Here is a 22,765-nt window from a genome sequence, read left to right on the forward strand (position 1 = left end):
CTTTTTACCACCCCCCCCCATGTTTTATGCTTTTACATATTTTACATCTTATTTTATGCATCTGTTAACTGATTATTGTAATGTTAATTATTTTTACTGCTGTTGTTTCAACCTCATGATTGCCTTGTAAGTGACTGATGCACTACTTTTATATATTTATCTTTTCCAGTGAGATTTTTGCTTTTGTATGTTTTATTACTACTTAGTGCCATTTCTTTCAGCTTAAAGAAATCCCTTTAATATTTCTTGTAGGGCTGATCTAATGGTGATGAACTCTTTTAGCTTTTGCTTATCTGGAAACTCTTTCTCCTTCAATTCTGAATGATAAACTTGCTGGGTAGAGAATTTTTGGTTGAATGTTTTTCTTCCTTTTAGCACTTTTAATATGCCATGTCACTCCTTTCTGGCCTGTAGAGTTTCTGCTGAAAAAAATCTATTGATTGTCTTCCAGGGTTACCCTTGTATGTAACAAGTTGTTCTCTTTATTCTTAACTTTCACTTTAATTATATGTGTCTTAATGTGCATCTCTTTGGGTTCATCATATTTGGAACTCTCTGGACTTATGAGACCTAGATGTTTGTTTTCTTCCCCAGCTTAGGCAAGTGTTTAGCCCCTATTTCTTGAAAATAGTTTTTCTGGCTCATCCTCTCTCTCTTTTCATTCTGGGAACCCTATCGTGTGATTGCTGTCCTGCTTGATGTCCCCACTGTGCCTTAAGAGTATCTTTAATCTTTTTTAAAGAATTTTTCCCTTGATGATCTGAGTCCCCCTTTTTTTTTAATCTTTCAGCTCATCCAGTCTGCTGCTGAACCCTTCTAGCGTATTTTTCAATTTAGTTATAACTTCTGTTCTATATAGTCTCTTTCTTGGTTGAAGTTTCACTGGCTTCATCCATTACTCTCCCAAGTTCAGAGAGCAACTTTATGACCATTATTTTGAATACTATCAGGTAGATTGCTTATCTCATTTCTTTTGGTTCTCTTTTGGAGGTCTTGTCTTATTCTTTTGATTGAAACATACTCCGTTTTCTTTATTTTTGCCTAATTCTGTGTTTGTTTCTATGTATTAGGCAAATCAGCTCTTTCTCCTAGACTTGAAGGAGTGGCCATATTTAGGAAATGTTTTGTGGGGCTCAGAAGAGCAATCCCACCTGGCTACCAGAGCCAAGTGCTCAAGGGGTGCCCTCTTTCTGGGCAGGGTCATGGCTGATGTGCAACAGTAGATTTGATTGGGCTTGGTCTTTTGGACTGGCTGTGGGGCCCAACTGTAACTTCTATAGCATACTCACGGTGGGACTATCATTTCACCAGCTGTGAAGCCCAGTTGAGGTGCAAAGATGGGCAGAGCTTTCTGCAGGGCACTAATGCCTTAGAGGGAGAACGCCAAAACGATAGCTGCCAGCAGCAGCAGTAGACTACCAGTGTCCACGGAGTCGCTCCAGCCCGTGTCTCAGTCCTTGGGGCACATCCCAACTGGTTCCTGCCTTCCCGGTAGATGCTTCAAGATTAGTAAACAGGTCCCTTCACCTATGGTCTTTGTGCTTCTCAGTCAGGTGTTTCTGCACATTTTCAGGTCAGGTAAGTATGCACACAAGCCCTTTAACAGCAGCTTTTCTGTTCCCTGTAGTTCTGTTTTCCTGGAAATATTCCTCATTAGTTTTCAAGGCGAGCTGTTTGGGGGGCCTATTTCTCCTGTGCAGGCTTTAAGGCTTCAGGTGCCTGGTGTGGAACTCGAATACTCCAGAGGGAAAAATCCATTCCTTTGTGACACCTACTGGATGTGAATCACCATGACGGGTCTGGTTTTTTTTTCCTTGGCAGGACTGTATCTCTGCCTCTTCTACCTGTCTCAATGCTGTCCTTTTTCCATTTGTTGTAGAAGCTCTGTTTATCCAGTTTTCAGGCCCCGTTCCATAGGAGTTATTCCTTGTGTAGATGTAGATTCATTGTGCTTATGGGAGAAAGTTCAGGATCTTCCTGTGTCACCATCCTGAACCCTTGAGACTCTCAACGCTTGTAGTGTAGATATGTGCTTGTTCATATCCACCCTGATTTCTAGAGTTTTCAGCATCACCAGACAAGGTTCAAATCAGGATTCATTGAACACTGCATGAACACATTTTGTGCTAAAAATGCTGCTGTATATTCACTTCTCATCGGGAACCTTCTTTGAGGCCTCGGGCCTGTCACTGAGCTTACCTGGGCTTTAGTTTTCGTCTGTTAACATCATGTCTCTAGGTAACACACAAGATAACAATTTCAAACCTACTTTACTTCCCTGGTGGCTCAGATAGTAAAGAATCTGCCTGCAGTGCGGGAGACCTAGGTTTGATCCCTGGGTGGGGAAGATCTCCTGGAGAAGGGAATAGCAACCCACTCCAGTATTCTTGCCTGGAGAAGCCCATGGACAGAGGAGCCTGGCAAATTACAGTCTGTGGAGTCGCAAAGAGTCAGACATGACTGAGCGTCTGACACTATCACTTTCTTTACTTAAAAAGGAGGCTGAGTTGACTAGAGGAAACCAGAGCCATTTCTATGATGGAGGCTCCTTGCACATGCTGTGTATATTTCTAAAACTCTTTTTCTCCACCCCAGTTTATTTTGTACTCCTTGTTTTTGGCAAGAGTTATCTCAGAGAAGCTGAGAAAGATTAGCTACCTCCCCTCCTTTCCTCCCTTGCTTTAGTCAAGGATTCTCAGCCTTGCCTGCACACAAGCATTAGGTGAGTTTTCCTAATATTAAATGGAGTGTCTGAGAGAGAATGTGGTTCATTGTGAGTTTAATCTACAGCCTTATTTGTCTTCCAACCACCCACCACTTCCTCCAACAACAGTGAGCTCCTGGACCAATGTGGGTGGGAACCACAAGGACTCCTGGAAATGCCCAGGCCTTGACACTGAGAAAGAGGTCCAAACAAAATCTGTGCAGTCCAGGCTAATCTGACCTTGTGATACTGCAGGTCATTGTCAGAAAGAGACACTTCTCATGTTCAAATGTGGGCATGCTTATCAAGAAGGCAGACACTTGCCATTTCAACAGATACCCAAAGTTGGTAGCATCTTTACCGTGACACTCCTGCTTTGTTTTCTTTACTTTTTGTTGCCTTGCCCTAGTACTCTAATGGAGAAGGCAGTGGCACCCACTCCAGCACTCTTGCCTGGAGAGTCCCATGGATGGAGGAGCCTGGAGGGCTGCAGTCCATGGGGTCCCTGAGGGTCAGACACGACTGACCGACTTCACTTTCACTTTTCACTTTCATACATTGGAGAAGGAAATGGCAACCCACTCCATTGTTCTTGCCTGGAGAATCCAGGGGACGGGGGAGCCTGGTGGGCTGCCGTCTATGGGATCGCAGAGTCAGACACAACTTAGCAGCAGTACTCTAACTGAACATCCTTCTCGGTACTTGACATTCACCAAAATGCTCCCTCACAAAAGCATCACTGAAAACTCAGGCATGATTCCACCTCTTAAGTAGCCATTTACATTCCTAAAAGAGATTTATTTCTCTCCCTTTCCTCTCTCCTGTTAGCTCCTTGTCTAGATGTTAGGCTTCCAAGCCCTTAACTCTCTAATTTCACTTACTTCTAAAATATAAGGAGCTATTCTTATTAACTTTTAATCAGGGAGCTAAAGTTTAGTTTTTGCATGTGAATAGGCCACTGTTCTTCCTGTATTAGAAACTGCTTTTTAAAGCTCTTGTGTTCCATTAAAATAACAATATCAAATTATGTAAATGTGTTAATTGCTTTATTGAAATTAATACCCTTATTTAGCAAGTTAAACCTTGCAAAATGGCCATTTTTATTAAAAATTATGGAAGTGTGCTGGCTGTTTAAAGGCTAATGTAATTGGGTGAACCCAACAACTGGGAAATGTCAATTAACAGGAGATTGTTAAATAATATTGTTTAAACAATCAATTTTCTCTTGTAGCTTAGAAAATGGTCCTGGTAAAGTCATAATGACTGTCTAAGGCCTAAGGGAAGGTTTATGACTATTTTGTTCTGCCCTGTTTTTGAATGTGTTGGATTTTCTTTTCCATTTGTCAGAAGTAGGTTCCGTTTAGTAACAGAATTTTAAATTTAGCAGGTTGTAGGAAATTACACTCAGAGCATTTTTCCTATGTGAAGGTCATTTTCTGGCTGGCCATAAAAGGGCCACATGGTATGTCCGCCACCATGCTGTGGGTACATAGAGAAATATTTGGAGATTTCATTTTATTCTTTTTTGAGATAGTTTTCCTTTTAGAAAAGGATTTTGAGATTATAAAGACATCTTTCTGCTTTTGACAGCACGCATTGCATTCCCTTAATTCCTTAAAATGTATACTGTTTACAATAACCCTTGCCATACAGCAGTCCTAAAACCTGTCGTCTTCACAACAGCCCTCAACTGGAACTGCTAGTAACTCTAGTCATGCAGTGTGAATGTTCTCATTGGAGCATACTACAGAAACCTATTTATGAAAATATCTTGTGGTTTCCAAATAGTTGTAGGGAAGGGAATTTTTGGTCACTTATGCAATTTACAGAATCGAGGTCAGCCGAGGATGTTGGGATCTTTTCGACTGAGGCTGTGAAGACAAAGGTATGAATAATACTCTAGAGCTCCAAGCTCATTTCTTACTGCATATTGTTTGTGAGTCATTAGCTTTGCAAACCAGAAAAGAGCCCCACATTCGAGTTTCTCTGTCAACACCTGTTCTGGGCGTCATCCGGCCTTTGAAGGTAATCATTGTAGGTGGTGGGTCCTGTAGAATTTCTTGTGATGACTAAGTGATAGTGTTTCTTCATTTTATGAAAGGACACAGTTCTCTTCTCCCCTTCCCACCCCACTCCCCCATGGTTCTGGAACCAAACCATCAGAGAGTTTCATCTCTTCAAGTTTTCTTTGTTCACCTTGGGGGCTTCCGAGGTGACTCAGTGATAAAGAATCTGCCTGTCAATATAGGAGACACAAGAGTCATGGGAAGAGATGGCTACCCGCTGCAGTATTCTTGCCTGGAAGATTCAGTGGACAGAGGACCCTGGCGAGCTACAGTCCCTGGGGTCGCAACGAGTCGGGCACAGCTTACGGAGCACACACACATTGTTCACGCAGAGACAGAGACGTGTGGGGTTTGTTCGGTGGACTCTTGTAATTAATACTCACAGTATTGATTTTGTCAATCCAGTCACTTGTGAAGCTGATCACTTTATTGCTAGAACCAAAAATTATTGAAATAAACTCTCTTAATAGTCTAAACTTTTATGTTTCCCCAGAGGGATTTACCCAACTGGCTGTTATGTTTATCCTCCCCTCCACTAAATTTCTGCAACATGGACAGCAGAGTAAGACGTATACATATATATCTAGATTCCTAACAGTTTCAACATAATATTTCTCACAGAAAATTACTCAGTTAAAAGACAGTCCCTACAGTGTTTGAACATAGGCAGTCTGATTTCTTTGTGGAGGCAGGGATTCTTTTGAGAGAAATACCCTTATGTTCCAATACAGAAGGGGAGTAGGCAGCTGCTGCTTTACCTTTGGAAGATGCAAATAACCTTTTAATATCAAAGCATTGGTGAAAACCCCATACTGGTTGACTAAAATGGGTTTTTACTTTCTAGTTTTTGGGGGTTTTTTGGCCAGTTCTAAGGGGGAAAGTTCAGTTTTTAACTGTATCAGTACTTTTGTACAACATGGAAGATGTTTGCCTCTGTTAGAGTTTCTTGCATTCCATGGAATTAAAATTAGCTGGCATCTGCTGAGGGAGATTTTTCTGGTCTGTGTGCTGAAGATGCCTTTTCTTACAGGTGCGTGATCGTTTCCAGCTTTCTGAGGTCTCGACTAGGTTATTCTTTGATCTTTATCTTACTCTGAACTTACCAATGGTCAGATCAGAATAGGGTATATCTCAACCCTCCAGACATTCAGGAAAAAATGTCATTTTGTTGGTAGTTTAATTTTCTTTATAACAAAATATTTTTATTGACCTATTTCATCATTTGAAAATATGTATATTATGTTGTTTCTGACTTCTGCCTTCCTAGAATATGTTTGGTATAATTAAATCTCTTTTCATGGACTCTAGGTGGTTGCTAAAACATCTAATTTCTCAGAAATTTTTTTGAGATATTTGAGACTCTTTGCTGGTCTCCTAAACGTGCCTGGACTATTGCATTTTGATGAGGTTTTTTGTCTTTTTGTTTTCTTTTTATAATGTTGCTCTCTCGTGTGTTGCCTTAATGCTGTTAGCTTGTCACAGTGCCTGGTGAATAGTAGGTGCTCGTTAAGTTATTTGTTAAATGAATAAATGTCATTTTTCACTTTTGCTCCTGCATTTCTGGCTTCAGTGTCTCCCCTTCCCTTTTCAAAGTGCCTGTGTCTAGTTTGTTCAGGTTTGGAAATTTGATAGCATACATAATAGTAATATGTGCAAATCAAGATTAAGCAGAATATGAATGAGGACTTGACTTGCCTGAGGAATGACAACCCAGCAAAGACATGGATTTTGTGACACCTATTTTGACTGCAAAGAGGTCACTTTTAAAATTTGCTTCTTCTTTTGAAACTGAGCTCTGGATCCACAATATTGTATGACAGCCAAATTCCAGACAGATGAGCTATTTTTGTATTTAGTTTTCCTCCGATGGTCACTATCAGCACCTAGGAGAACTGCCAGAAGCAGGATGTGTAAAAAAATTGCTAAGCCATTACTGTGTTTGTGCTTATTTTCATTAGATTTCTCTTAATTTTTTTAAAAACTGTCCAGAGAGTAATGTGTCCCGTGTGAATGTAATGTCCATTATATAAAACTTAAGTGCATCAGAGGCTTTGGAAAGTGTAAAATGTACACTCAGGGTCTTGTTTCGTCAATTTGATGTGATTTAAGATCAATTATGGAGGGAGAAAAGAACTGAATACATTATTGTTTTCAAGAAAACTTCAAAGATAAGAAATTTTTTTTTTTCTTGCTGCCAAATGGCTGACAGTTTGCTCTTTTGAATTTCAGTTGAGCTTTTGGAGTTTGTTGGTCAGACCCTCTTCTGCCACTTTCTTATTATGTCCTGGCTGGAAGGGTGAGGAGGACAAGAGAATTTCTCATTAGTGACATGTAGTGACACTTCACTTTATTGTGTGTGGACGATTTTCTGACAGAGATAGATGACATGGTTTGCGTTTCCAAGAAAATGTTATTCCATCATTGAGTGGAGAAGCTCTGAACCAATCTTTCTGATTCACAAACAGGCTGTAGAAGTGCCAAATGTGACAAAGTGAAACTGAAATCTGCAGCCTTGAAATGGAAGATGCTTCCTTGTTCATTTCGGGCTGTATAAGGTTGCAGGTAACTGAACACATTAACAATGTCAACTTTTCACTTTTCATTAAGGAGTGACGTGTATGGTACTCAGCCTGTAGTGAAGACTCTGCATTGGTTTGAATTTTTTGACACTGGAGTCTTATTTTCCCATCAGGAAATATTTCTCGGGAGTAGAAAGGGAAAATGACAAATTCTTCTGTTTTCTTTAACCCCCGCATCTCCTCAATTTGATTCTCCAAACTGGCTTGGTAGTGTCAAAGAGAAAGGCATGTTCCCACACAGAGGTGGACATCTGTGTATTACTCCCCTAACCCTCAGCAACAAACAGATTTTGTCACCCCCTTGCCAGCTTTACCCAGTGTCTCCTTTGGGGTACCGGGGAGGAAGCCAAGATATAGACTGAGCCTGCCAGTTGAGTCTATCCTTCTAGCCACGTGGTCATTGACCTAAGCTGGCCTGACCAGAGAGCCTCTCAGGACTCTTAATGATAACCAGGACATGAAACAGCTCAGAGTGAATCAGTAGGGTGTAAAGATGTGAGGACAGAAATGGCTGCCACCAGTTTTAGCTGCTAAGGGAGAAGCCAGCCTGAAGATAAAGTGGGTCCTCCAAAAAAGGGAAGAGCTAAAAGAATCTCAAAGAAATGTGAGCCAAGTTCCGAACCTTTGAATTAAGCCCTCTCTGAAGCCTGTCCTATTTCTAGACTCTTTTCTAAATTCTTTTCCTTTATTATTCAAGATCATTGAGTTTTCCATGGCTCTCAGTCAAAAGATACTCACTGGTGAAGCTACTCAATCTGCCATTTTTGGTTTTGATCACCTGCTATGAAAGTGGAAGCCATACAAATGTAGTATAAGATCAAGGAGCTAAATGTGGATCTTTCTGATAGAATGTCTCATCAATGCTGTGCTGGTAAATGGTTAACAACAGGCTCTGGGTGCATGAGTTGAGGTTGGTCTGTAGCATTTGCCAATTTGATTTCCATGGTGTGAACATTCTCACCATGGCCAAATTTCAAGTTGCCAGTGTGATACTGAATGTGGGATTAGAAAGAGATACTAGTAATTGGATCCCGTGAGTCCATAATAGTCAGCACCAGCATACCACCACCTGTATTCCAAGTTTCTGTTTTACATATGAGAAAACCATGATACAGAGGAGTTAAGAGGCTCTCCTGAAATCGCACAAAGAGAAGAAAGGCTTGAACCGGAATGTCTGTCTCCTAACTTCTGAAGTCTAGTTTTTAACAACCAGATAATCTGACTTACATATGTTTACACACACAGCTGCTAACATTAGCACATTTTTTAAAAAACAGAACATCCTATGGTTCTCTGCTGAAGACCAGAATACTATCCAAATTTTCAAAGTCACTACCTCACTTTTCACTGCCCAGGTGATCAACAAGAACCCCAGCAAATCCTCACAAAAGAGGCCACCACATTCTGACAGTATCTGTGCCTGTTACTCCATATACATGAGGTCCTCAGAATGTAGCAAAGGAATCATCCTTCCATTTTATATGTGAGGAAGTTAAGGTTCAGAGAGGCAGAAGTCCAGGGTCACATCTCACACCTAGCAAGGCGGGGAGTGATGACTCGATAGCTCTAGGTTTGTTTCACTTCAAACAGCAGTTAGACTGCCCCACCCTTGATATCCTGTCTGGAGAGATGTTTCTGCTGTGTCCTAGCGGGCTTTGCAGGTTTTCCATAACTTAGGAAACACTTGTGGGGAACAAATTACAACTGTTTTCCAGTCACTAAGTTGCATCTGTGGAGAAGGCAATGGCACCCCACTCCAGTACTCTTGCCTGGAAAATCCCATGGATGGAGGAGCCTGGTAGGCTGCAGTCCATGGGGTCGCTAAGAGTCGGACACGACTGAGCGACTTCACTTTCACTTTTCATTTTCATGCATTGGAGAAGGAAATGGCACCCAACTCCAGTGTTCTTGCTTGGAGAATCCCAGGGACGGGGGAGCCTGGTGGGCTTCCGTTTATGGGGTCGCACAGAGTCGGATACGACTGAAGCGACTTAGCAGCAGCAGCAAGTTGCATCTGACTCTTTGTGACCCCATGGACTATAACATGCCAGACTCTCTGGTCCTTCACTGTCTCCCGGAGTTTGCTGTTGCCATCCAACTATCTTGCCCTCTGCCACCGCTTCTCCCCCTGCCATAAACCTTTTCCCGCATCAGGGTCTTTCTCAGTGAGTCAGCTCTTTGTATCAGGTGGCAAAAGTATTGGAGCTTCAGCTTCAGCATCAGTACTTCTAGTGAATATTCAGGCTTGATTTCTTTTAGGATTGACAAATTACAATACCAAACAAAAATGCAGCTGGCCCCTTTGCTGGAAAGGGCATGAACAGTATTCATGGCCCTTTGGCGTTCTGCTCAGGGTTCTTATTTATCATATCTAATTTGACATGTCATCTTTGAGACTTGGTAGGACTAACTTGTGAGGACTCACACAAGAAGATCTGTGTTCTGTCTTGAACACCCTGTATAAAATGGCATGAGAAACAGTCCTTCCAGTAATAAATGTGAGCAAGCAGTAAAATCTAAAATGAAAGCCAAAGGATCACATGCTATAAATATCAATAATAGTGGTTCATAAATGTCAGTCAATAATATCAATAATTATGGTTCCTCAAAACTTGACTGGTTAAAGAAAAGAATGCCCTGTTCCTTCATTTCATCCTTCTGCCAAACAGGTACCACTCATAGGATTTCCAGTTTCTCAGTGTGTTCTGTCTGCATTATTCAGAGTGACTCTGCAGCTTTCAATGATGTGGTCTGAATTATTTAAGTGGAATGATTAGCATAATCTGTACTGCACCCTTAAGAATACAGGGGCAATTAAACACCGAGCTTGACCTACTGCCCTCTTTTGTAGGGCAGAGAAGATCCACACAGCAGAGGTGATTACAAAAATCAATTCTGTTCGTTCTCCCTCCCTCCCTCTTTCCTACCCTCCTTCTGTTTTAACTGCCGTTCTCCACAGTGCACACACCCAACCTTTATCCTTCAAAACTGGTAGGAAACGCACTTGCTTTGTTTTAGTCTAAATGGCATTAGCCTATCTCAGTGAAAATTGAATATTCTGGTCAAACAGGGTCTCCAAATGATCCAAGCCTCTGGATGTTTAGTGTCGTATAGACAAACTAACCAGCTATATCCATGGTGCATCTGGCTCTCTTTGGAGTCTTATGGAGACAACAAACATTAATGTATAAAGAGAAGGAATAATAACAAGATACTGTTGCTTTGAAGGTCCCCTGCACTCATACTGTGGCAGGTCAGGCAGCCACGTCCAATGTGTCTGAAAATTATGGTTAACTTGTAATAATAATCTCACCCACCAATTCCCATTTTGGAGTCTCACAATTTACATGTGAACAAAACTACCTCGGGGTACCCAAGGTCACGCTGTTATCTCACAAAGCCAAACAGAAAGAGCACCCTTCTTGATTCAGGCTGCTAAAATGTCAAGTTGCTTTTGGTTAAAAAATCAGTGAGTTTTCTTTCAGTTAGAAAATCAATACTAAATAAGTGCAACTTGGTAAACAAAACCTTTTTATTGAAATACTTAGCAGATTGTTTAGAAAGGAGAGTTAGGCACGATATGAGAACTGTTGACCAAGAAAGTTCAGAGAGCCGTCCTTATCAATTCATCAGTTATTCACTGGACACCTAAATAAGTGCCATGCAGGGATTAAGATTGAGACCCTATGCATGATACTTACCATCTAGTGGGGAAAGAGAAAAAAAAGGAAGTTTTATAAATTTGATGTTACTGAAGGAACTTAGAAATGTCTATTCCTGCTTCTAACCAAAATGAATCTGAACACAGAAGAGCCATCTGCCTCTAGTCCATGATTTTAAAGGAGACAGAAATGCAATATAGACTGGTAGTTAGGTAGGTGAGCAGGTAGGAGGGTGGGTTGGTGGGTAGGTAGATAGATGAGTGGGTGGGTAGATAGTTGGGTGGATAGATGGGTGGTTAGGTAAATAGATATCCAGATGCCTATTTTGTCCAGCCAGTATCTATATCTCTCATTTCTTCGGGTTAAGGTGTTTAATGTCTCAGTAAAAGATTGTCTTCTCTAAGAAAATGTAAAGCTGTTAGAAAACCTTAAAAATTCTACTCCAGTAAATGTGTTGGATTAGCAGCCAGTCACCTAGGACCTCTGCAGCATCAGGCCAGGACAGAAACGCTGGGGGTGCTGCAGGGAGGCATTAGAGGAAAGGAAGTGCTTCTTGACTTGCATACTTCCAGGAGAAGTTGCCCCAGAGAGAACTTGAGGAAGCAGGGAGCCCTAAGGAGGGGCTGGAGCAGCCCCACTGTGGAATGGCAGCAAGGAAGCCTGCCTTCCCCAGCCACCGGGACCAGGCTGGTTAAGCCTTGCGTCGACCTGGCTGCAGAGAAGCACTGGCCTCCCTGCTGAATGGTATGGAAAATGAAACTGAGTTGATGAGAGTTGCCCAAGGCCATAGAAACCGTCCCTGTCACACCTGGGATTCTAATTCAGCTCTTTCTGCCTTCCAGAAAGACAACTCCTGTCGCTCCCCATCATGTCCTATTTTTAAGTTCATTAGTTCACCTCTGGGTACTTAGCCAGTTGCAAGAGCCCGTATGTCAAAGCATTTTAAATGGACACGTCTAAAATGATGGTCCTCTGGACGCCAGGCTCATCCGATAAGCCCCTGCAAAGGTTCCATGGTTCCTACAGGGGCGGACTGCTCATCAACAAGTTTCGCTGGGAGGTGGGAACGTCTCTCCTCTGATCAGAACATGCCTGTCACCGAGTGCCACCGGCTACGGAGCCAGTGCCCCAGCCCAGGAGTCCAAAATCCTTCTTCTGGCAGAGGCTTAACTGTTTGGCTGCCACATCGGAAGGTCCATGCTGATACCTCCCAGGAAGAGAGAACTCAGCTGGGAAGCTGCCAGTTGCAGGCAATCTCCTTCATTTCAACTCTACAAGTATTTAATGTGTTTCTGCTGAGGGTCTGGTCCTGTGGGGTGTGCAGCCCTCGGGTGGTCTACAGTCCTGGCAGGGAGTCCAGACGCGTGGGCAAGAGGCAGCCAGATGATCCACGGAGCCTCCATGTAATTAAGAGCTTGGCAGTCATGGCTGCAGGAATTCAGGAATTGTTCTGGGCTCCTGATGTAGTGCTGCCCCAGCAAAAGGACCACTGGCAGCATTTAGTAGACACCCGATGCGATTGCCCCTGCCCTATCCTGGTTCTGCCTATCACTTTAGGGCACACGATGTAAGACAAAGTGGGGCCTCTGCTGAGGTGAGACCTCACAAGAATGAATAGGGCTGCCTCTGATCCGTGGGGTGCTTTGCCAGACAGTCTCTTGGGGGCACTCAACTGATCCATATCCCTCTGAGGTCAAAGGGAAGCCAGGCCAGGCCCTAGCAGTCATGGCTGATGTGGTTGATCCACCCTTGCATTCTGAACGCCTAGCTCCTGTTTGCTTTTCTTTCCTGTTGTGTTACTTGCTTGATTTTATTCTTGATTTTGTTTGTAACTCAGAACTCAGGTTGCTGTGCGTGAGCACTTAGTGTCTGGCAATGCAATAACATTTGTGTTGGTGGACATTTCAGGCCAGGGGACGTTCTAATTGTTTTATCAAATAAGAAAGTAGCATTAGAGGCTGTTAGAACACAAACTGATACATAGGACTTGAGCTTACGTTAGTTAGGTGGTGCCTGCTTTTTCCTACTTTTGACACCCTCTTACTTCCTAGGAGAGTGACTTCTTATGCTAGGCAATTTTCTTTTAGACTTACTGCCACTCTAGCTAAGTAATTATTAGTAACCTAATTTATTTGATGTCTTTCACTCTTGCAAGACTGTAATTCCCACGAAGGCATAACAAAACATGGATTCCTCACTATTATAACCCTGATGCCTTGAACAGATTTGGCAGGAAGTACTCAGTATCTAGTGAAGGGATTGTGTTAGTTCAGTAGGGCTGACATAATAAAATATCACAGTCAGAGTGGCTTAGACGATGGAGATTTATTTCTCACAGTTCTGGAGGCTGGAGGTAGAAGGTCAAGGTGTTGGCAGGTTCGGTTTCTCCGGACACCTCTCTCCTTGGCTTGCAGGTGCTGCTCCCTCCCTGTGTCTTTACTTCTGTGTGTGCACCTGTGTGTGTGTGCAAATTTCCTCTTCCTATAAAGACACCTGTAAGATTGGATTAGGGCCCATCCTGGTGGCTTCATTTTAACTTAATCACCTCGGAAATGGCCCATTTCCAATTATAGTCACATTCTGTAGTACTGGGGGATTAGAACTTCAACATGGGAACTTGTGCAGGGCGGGGGTGGGGGGCAGCACACTTCAGATTACAAGGATGAATGAGATAAACAGAATTATGTATTACACAGGAAACTGGTTCATAGTAAATTGGAGAAATCTGAGAATAATGGACATAAATATTACATTAAAATGAGTTAAGGTTATTCCTCGTGATGGTCACAGGCTCCCTCCTAGGTTCCCTTGGGCAGAAAAAGAAGGGTGGTATTACAGCCAGCAGACCAGATGTGGTGTCCTAGCTGGGGCTGGGGAGCACAGGTGAGCTCTGTCATTTGGGGCTCGTCTATTTCTAGGCCTCAGTTCTTTAACCTACAAAATGAAGGGCTTGGAATCACTGAGTCACTGTGATTCTGTGAAAAGCAGACCAGAATGGAAATTTTCCTTCTGACTAGTCTGTTTGACTAACAGCAGTGACCTTCAGTAATTCTTTCTCAAACGCTTGGGAAGAGAAAGCAGGAATCCAAAGTCTCCCCTGTCGTTTCCTTAGTGGGATTCCAGTTCTGTGCTGCAAGTCGGAGACCTGGGGAGGCAAAGTCTCTACCCCAGGATGCTTCCCAAATAACCTGTTTTAAGCAATTTTAAATAACTTCCTGAATAGGAAAAAGCTGGCCAATGCTCCGGATTCCCATCTCGTTGACTGGGAGCCACTCTTGGCTTCCATCCATCTCTACCTACTTGGTCATGATGAGTTTGGGGGTTATGGTGGTTGAGACAGTAAGAAAGACCATATTTCCGCAAATGTAACAGTCAAAACTTAGCCCTTTTCCCCACTCTGCCCCAAAGCTCAGAATAGATAACTGAAGAAACCCCATAAAGGACTACTTTCCACTCTGTCTCACTGATGTTTTCTATTCTTTCCTCTGAGGGCTTAATTGAGACATTTTCTTGAGCAGTAAAATGACAGAGTTGAAACATGGAAATTTTTTTTTTTGCTCCCTCCAGTGTAATATTAAAGGGCAATAGATAACTTTTGGTAACCCTCTTCTACCTTTCTGTCTCTTAAAAATGGTCATTGTTTCGCTATGTGAAAACTTGCTATGATGCTGCTAGAATAAAATCTTGCTCTTGCTGCTGCTGCTAAGTCGCTTCAGTCGTGTCCGACTCTGTGTGACCCCATAGACGGTAGCCCTCTAGGCTTCCCCGTCCCTGGGATTCTCCAGGCAAGAACACTGGAGTGGGTTGCCATTTCCTTCTGCAATGCATGAAAGTGAAAAGTGAAAATGAAGTCGCTCAGTCATGTCCGACTCTAGCGACCCCATGGACTGCAGCCCACCCAGGCTCCTCCGTCCATGGGATTTTCTAGGCAAAAGTACTGGAGTGGGGTTCCATTGCCTTCTCCGAGAATAAGATCTTAGGATTGTTAACAGATGCAGGGGTTTCTGCCTTATTTCACTAGTGAGGTGTTCTGGTCTAGACATCTGTCCTCTTGCTCATTGCATTTCAAACACAGGATGGTAGCTGCATTTGCTTGGACATGCATATGTTTCTCCCATTTTCATTCACTGCCCCATTGCCCAAAAAATCCCCTTTCTGAGTCGACAGTGACTCAAATATGTATCTTTGCTCTCTGGGTTTAGTTCTGTCTCTTCGTTTATTCCATCACATAGGGTTACAGGGACCAAAAAGGAGAAACTTGCACAAATCATTGTGATCTCAGAAGTTCAAGGTCATTTGCATTTCAGCTTCTGAAATACACTGAATGGAACTTGGAAAACTGTAATCACACCCACAGAATCCTTCTCTTGTCTGCTTTGAATTGTGCAGTCAATTGACATTTTGTTGACTCTACTTCCCTTCAATCTCCCTTTCTATATAACTTCAATTCTCCTTCTGCTTGGATTTCCCGTTTCTATTGCCAGTGGCTTTATACCTCAGCTCAGCCAATCTTTGAGAAACAATGCCATGCATTGCTCTTACTTCTTTTCTATTCCATGTCCTACTTGATCCCCTGTCTTACCTCTGCAAACACAATTGGGATAATGCCAAGATAAAAACTACCCTTTAGCCTCAGTAACTGGGGCTAGGGACTCATGAATGGCACCGGATAGAGGTCAACCAGACGTTTGTACCCTGGGCTTTATTCTGAAAGATTAAGGATTAAGACAATCTTGATTTTCTCTTACTGAGAAAAAACATCCCTGACCTGATTCTTAATTCCTTCTTGGTGGTCCCACCACCTTTGACCTCATCAGCCCCCACTACCCCTTTCACTGCAGGGTTCCAGCCACACCAGTCTCCTTTGGACCCTGCATATATGCCAAGCTCATGCTCACCCTGCTTATCTGAAAACCCTGGACTTTGTTTCCTCTTTCTGGTATATCCCTACACTATAGCTGCACTGTGTCTTTCTCGTGAATCTGAGAAGTTCAGTCAGAGCTCATATGTTATCTCCTTCAAGAAATCTCCCCTGATGACGCTGGTTGAAGTGCTCTCTCCATCTCCACTGGTCACTCTCCTTTCCACTTACTTATTTACTCCTTAACCTTCTTACTATCACAAGTAATCACTATGAGGGTTAGAACTTTGTGCTGTGGCCCCTATTTTCTCCAGAATCTTTAACTGTGCTCATTACAGATGAGATACTCAGTAGATCTTTGTTGAATGAATAAATTTTGAAGAATAGGGTTAAGGGAGGAAGAATCAGAATAAAATACAGCGAATGATCTTCAAAAGGGAATCAGTGGGAAAACTGTCTTGTTGGTTCAGGTTCTAGCACTCAAGTTTGTAGTTCTTCAGGAGTTTCCAGCCATGGACCATCTCCGAGACTTGGCTGTGGTGCAGCCATCTTGCTTCAGACATCTGCTGCTGCTCCTGCTGTTCAGTCACTGTTTTGACTGACACTTTTCGACTCCAAGGACTGTAGCCCCCAGCCTCCTCTGTCCATAGGATTCTCCAGGCAAGAATACTGGAGTGGGTTGTCATTTCCTTCTCCAGCGGATCCTTCCCCACTCACGGTTCAAACCCACATATTCTGCTTGGCAGGCAGATTCTTTACCACTGAGCCACCTGGGAAGCCACATTAGACATCACTTCTACACAAAATGTTCTCAGGGATGTATGCCATCTTCCCTCATTCCTAGATTCTACCATCACCTCTGAGTCAACATATTGAAAATATTATCATGACTTCTGGCTCAGCAACTACATCTACCTTCTGAACTCTCCTGTCAGTTTCACTGCCTGTCTTCTCTTTTCTCAAGAAGGAAAAAAACAGCCCTCCCTGGCTCTTCACCATCTGTAGTCCCTTGTTCTCAATATCTTAAAAAAGAGTTATGTTACTTTCTATAAACTTAAGCAATCATGCATTCATTCAGCACCTGTTGTTACTTCTAGAAACTGTGCTAAGCCTATAAACAAACCAGACTCTGGCCCCCTGGGGAACTAAGAGTCACCCTGTTTCTGTTTTAATTGGATGAAAGAACAATGAATGAGCATCCCTCCCAGGACCCAGGCCCTCACCACCTTTCTTTTTTTGTTTTGGCCACACTGTGCAGCATGTGGGATCTTAGTTCCCAGACCAGGGATCAAACCTACACCCTCTGCTTTGAAAGTGTGGAATCTTAACCACTGCACCACCAGGGAAGTCCCTCAAGCCCCCCTTTCTTGAATAACAATCTTCTAACCATATCTTGCACACTGTTGCCAAACTAATCATCCTCATCAGCAGTGAATTATTCTACCTCTTCTTTAAGAATCTAAGATAACTCCAGTTTGGGTCTAGAGTTTTCTTATACTGAACTTTGGAAAAGTTTTTATCATTTGACCATCACTCTAAATTCCTCCCACATTTCTCCAATAATTTCCTCTTTCCCAGCCATACCAGTTGCTTCCCTGTCCTTTAACCCCTATTTTTATTTCTATATTTCCTATCATAGATTTCAGATGTGGATGGAACGTTAAACATTATTCAGCCCAACCCTTGCATGGTATCAAAAAGAAAACTACAGTTCATAGGCTTCAAGTCAGAAAGCTAGCCCTAAAAATATTTGCTGAGTTTTAAGGCTCTTTAGCTAATATATTTTCACTTAGGCTTTGTAGGTGTGTGTCCACATGGCTAGTATTTAGCAGCTACTATCAGAGCCCATTTAGAGTTCTCAAATCAAGTGGAGAATTAACAGAGAAGTTTTCTCCAGTAAACTTGGGAAGAACAGTTGAATAAGGAAAAGAAGAAAGACATAGGCTAAAAGGAAGCACGTTTGCAGATTTGACTACAGTCGGCCTTCAGTATCCATGGGTTTTGCATCTGTGGATTCACCAAACCACGGGTTGTCTATTTTGTTTGCCATCAGAAGTTGATTGCATCTGCAGATTCAGAACCCACAGAAGGCCAGCTATGGAACTTGAGCATCCGTGGAGTTTGGGATCCACAGTGGGTCATGGAGCCAGTACCTGATGGGTACAGAGGGGTGACTGTGTTCTCCATTCATTCTCTTTTGTCATCTGGGTCAATAGAATAGAATACCAATCCTTAGTTGCCCAAATCTTTAGCAGTCCAGATCCTTGAATTCACCTCAATGCTGAAGAAACACACACACACACACACACACACACACACACACAGGCACACAGGCACACATAGTTGCTTTTTGTCTTTTAGTATAAAACTTGGGAGTCCGCTAACTAGGGGATAGCTGAAGCAAGAGTTTAAAAGACCAATAATTGTTGACTAATGGTGCCACAGTGGTAGCTCCAATATGCCAGTTAATGCACATTGTCTCCCTGCATGAAACCTGATCAAAAAGCTTTAAAGCTGCCAGGCCCCTACCGTTTGTGAAAGAAAACACGGGGAACCCAAGACCTCAGAAGGAGGGGTGATTTGGACATATTGAGTCTCTGGGCAAGACCTCATTTATAAAAAGATTAAAAAAGAAAAAAAAAAAGAGGCACCATCTTCGAAATGCACTGCATTGCAAACAGCCCATGATTTGTAAATGATCTGTAAGGTAACTATTTGAAGTGACAAAAAGGCTAGCAAAAAATGAGGAAAACAAAGCCAGCTTTTCTTTCTCCTCTCTGTATTTGAAAACCTCCCCATTAAAAGAACACAATACGCAACTGCAAACATGGATCAGGCTCATTAGGAAGAAAGAAAATTGTTTGAAATAAACCTCAAAGAAAAAGAAAAAAGCTGTCATTTTCTTTAAGGACACCATTATGTTCTTATTGACAAGACAAAAGAGCAATAAAGTTAAATTAGAGCAACTAGGAGCTTGATAGTTTGGTTGGAGGGAAATAGAACAACCTTTGCTATTGAAAAAGAAGAAAGAAAGAAAAGATCTTTTAATCAGCCTCTACGGAAGCGATGACTACTGACCTTATCTTCATTGAGAGCTTTCTTGAGTCTGTTCCAGAGGCAAAATTATTAGCTCATTGATACAGTCCAGGAATTTTAAAATTCATAGGAAACTTGAATCCTCACTATGTAAGAGTATCTTATTTTGTAATTGGAGGAATTGGTGTCTAAAGCAGTTAAGTGACTTGCCCATGCCCACCCAGCTTTTGAATTTCAAGGTTAAATTCTAGAAATCGGCAGGAATGGAAACTTATTTTCCCCAGATATAGACTCTGTTTGTTCTGTCTTACTGGGAAGGCATCCCACTAAAAACAAATTCATGGTGATTATTCTGAAATCAATCCAGAGGCATGGTCAGGGATTTTGAGCATATCTATTAAAGACCTGGAGTTCTCTTCCCGATCTGGACTAGGCATCGAACAATAGAAGACAGGACCCCAGTCTTCCTCCCCACGGCACGTGGTGACAAGTGCCTTGAACCCATGTGCTCTCCTTGTTGGAACAGAAACAGTGCCTTTTCTGGCCCCTGTTGTGAGTAGAATGTAGCACAAAGACCCCGCCAGCCATGAGTGACTTATGGAACTCTCCAGAACAGCAGTGAGAGGGTCTGGACACCTTGGAAGTGACAAGCTTTCCCTGGTAATATATAGTAGGAGTTCAGAAAAAGGAAAATGCAATCATTTCTTAAATACTTTGGGCCATTTTCCCCTCTCCCGCCCCTCCCCAAGAAGTCTGGACACGTTTTTATTTGGAAAGGTGCATTGTGACATTTTATATCTTTCCCTCCACCTATTAATAGCTCTGGCTGCCCCAGGTGTTCATTTTCAAGACGCCTTCAGAGAAGCAGGACTTCTGGCAGCCACTCTGCAGCTGACAGCTTCGGGGAAATGGCAGGTTTTAATTGATGTGTTGTGGGCACTGTACTTTCTCTATCTCTCTCTTTGGAAAAAAAAAAAATGTGTGATAGGTTTCATATCCTCCTAGGACCTATAGATTTTAATGTCAGTTATTCCTCTTTTATTGGAACTTGTATGTTTGTGGGTAACTGATGGTATTCCAGGCACCTTTTTGTCTCTGTGTGACACCAGACACCCATATCTCTTTGAACACCTTTCTGGACAGGTAACAGCCAACAGCCCCCATATAGATTCTCATCAGATCAGCAAGTCATACAGAGGACTTCTTAAATTAGCTGCCTGCCGTTAGTAATTACAATGAGATGAAATTGGAAGGGGTGGCTGGAAGGCAGGGATAGGAAGTACCAGAATTCCTCATTTCAAAACCCAGTCCTGGCGGCAGCTCTCTGAATACCCCTGAGGGAGCCCACGTTCCCCAGGCCGACAGGTGCGTGGACATTGGCTCCAGGAGCCAGGCTGGCTGCCTACTTTGTGATGGAATGAGGGTATTTCCCAAGAGTTGCAAAGAATGCCAGCACCACCATCCCTTTGCCCAGCAAAGCCACTGCCTTTATATCAGCTTCTGCCTAGAGCTCCATCTGAGACCCTTCCCCACATAGTGAGTACAAGGGGATTTCTTACTTCCTCAATTTCCCTCAGCATTCTTATGGATCTTTAAAAAAGTAAAAGAAAAAAAAACTTCATTCCTATATAAATTATATACCATAAAATTTACCCATGAGTATGCAATTTATGATTTTTTGTCAAATTCATAGAGTTGTACAGCCATCAACATGCTCTAGTTTTAGAACATTTCTACCATTCAGAAATTCCCTACTGCTGATTTCCTGGCAATCTACACTTCCACTCTCAGCCCTCAGTCAGCTAACCTACTTTTTGTCTCAATGAGTGTCCCTTTCCTGGGCATTTCTTACCAATGGAATTGTATAACATGTAGCATGATGTTTTTGAGGTCCGTCCATGTGGTAGCATGTACCAGTAGTTCAGTCCTTTCTGTGACTGAATAGTATTCCATGGACACAAATGTATCACCTTACCTGCATCCACCCACCGGTTGATGGATATTTGGATTATTTCTAGTTGTGCGCTAGTATGCTTGTATGAACATCTGTATACATTTCTTTGCATGGACCTCTTAACTGCCACTTACTAAATTCTCATGTGCTCCAAGCTATGCTCATCAGTTTCAGTCCATCATTTTGAGACTTCACAACTGATAATACAAGAATTTTAATCAGGAAACCGAGGCTTATAAAAGCATGCTCACTTGGAAAAAATGTTTCTGGGGCCAAAATTCAAGTTATGCTCCTTCCACCACACCTGGCAGCCTCTCTACCTCTCTAACAGAAAAGCAGGCATTCGCACTGCACTTTCCACCACAAACCCCATTGCCCGCCCTCTAGCCACATCAAAAGTCCCCAGTGTAGCCACTTTAAATGGATTTGAGGTTTGCAAATCTGCCCTAGGATTCTCTCACCTAAAAGTATAATCATCTAAATTTTAGCAGGTCACTTCCAACTCAGTTTTAACATTGATACATAGACCAGTGCAAATGTATCAATTTTCTGTCTTATGCTTAGCACAGGATAGGCAGTGTGAGAATTCAAAAGATGAACGACAAACACATAGCCCCTGGAGAGCTGCATGATGGAAGCACAGACTCATAACCGCTCATCTAGATAATGTAGAATCAACTACATGTGTACTGAGAGCTTTGATTAGTTAAAAACCTTTGCTAATATTCAGACCACTTACAACTCACATGGCACCTGCCTATTTCCTTCTTGAGTTATGTGGCCACTGTGGAGGTGAATTACTAATATATAATATAAAGAGGGCTGGACTCTATGCAATTAGTGAGCTGCTCAAAAGATATTCTGTGGAAACATAGAGACATTAACATCATCTATGTTATTGATGAGGCAGTTTATTTTTTCATGTTTCCCAGTTGGATAATTAGGTAATCTACAGCTTCCCCTAGAGATTGTAGTCATATATACACATTTGCACACGTGTGCATGTGTGCACACATACACGGAGTGGAGGTGGAAGAGGATTATATTTTTTTCTCTTTCATACATCCCATAAATCTTTATGAAACACCCATAATGTTCCAGGTCAAGTGTAAGGCATGCGGGTTTTAGCAGGGAGCAAAACTAGAGTTCCCTGACCTCTGAGAGCTTACAGTATTACAAGGAAGATGAAGGTTATAGATTAAATATTTGTGCCTTCCCCCCAGCCAAAAAAAATCCATGTGTTGAATCCCTAATCCTCAATGTGATGGCAATTGGAGGTAAGGCCTTTGGGAGGTAATTAGGTTTAGATGAGCTCATGAGGGTGGAGCTTCCATAATGGGGTTAGTGCCCTTATAAGGGGATGAAGAGACTAGAACGCAGCTGTTTCTCTCTTCACGATGTGAGGCCAAAGTGGGAAGGCACTTTACAAAGCAGGTGCTGAGTTTACCGGAGTTGAACGGAGTTCACCTGAGTTCACTGTGGCACCCTGTCCCACACTTCCAGTCTCCAGAACTGTGAGAAGTGAGAGTCAGGGGTTTGAGCTACCCAGTTCTGGGTATCTGTTATAGCAGCCTGAGCTGCCAAAAACCATGGGTATTCAATAAATAGATAAATCAGTGAAATAATGGGAAAAGCCATGAAGACACAGAGTGTCTCAAGAGGACATGTCTGTCAGGGGCAGAAGACAGTGGGCTTAGGCTCAAATTTGCATTAAAATAAAATGAATAACCAAGCAAAACAAAAAATCAGAACATCACCTCTCTAGGCAATGTATGAAGAATTAGCAGGGCGCAAGTGATACATCCCAGTGGCTTTGAATATGGGCCTGGCAGGATAAATGGAGAGAAATAGTCACATTTAAAAATGTAAAACCTTTCCTTCTGTGTCTTTTTTAATAAATATT

General features: G+C 42.4%; 1 protein-coding gene across 22 annotated transcripts in view; it reads left to right on the forward strand.

The window, feature by feature from the left end:
- Window positions 1–22,765, forward strand: part of LOC129637974 (teneurin-2-like) — a 462,189-nt gene that overhangs the window by 38,832 nt on the left and 400,592 nt on the right. Inside the window, exon 3 of one of the 22 annotated variants that reach the window (XR_008707677.1) lies at window positions 4,953–5,239. The exons of the other annotated variants lie outside the window; for them this stretch is intronic. The gene's annotated coding sequence lies outside the window, so the exon portion shown is untranslated. Of the gene's footprint in view, window positions 1–4,952; window positions 5,240–22,765 lie in introns of those variants that run through there. 22 annotated transcript variants of the gene reach the window in all.

Source organism: Bubalus kerabau, chromosome 1, assembly GCF_029407905.1.
Source record: "Bubalus kerabau isolate K-KA32 ecotype Philippines breed swamp buffalo chromosome 1, PCC_UOA_SB_1v2, whole genome shotgun sequence".
NCBI lineage: Eukaryota > Metazoa > Chordata > Mammalia > Artiodactyla > Bovidae > Bubalus > Bubalus kerabau.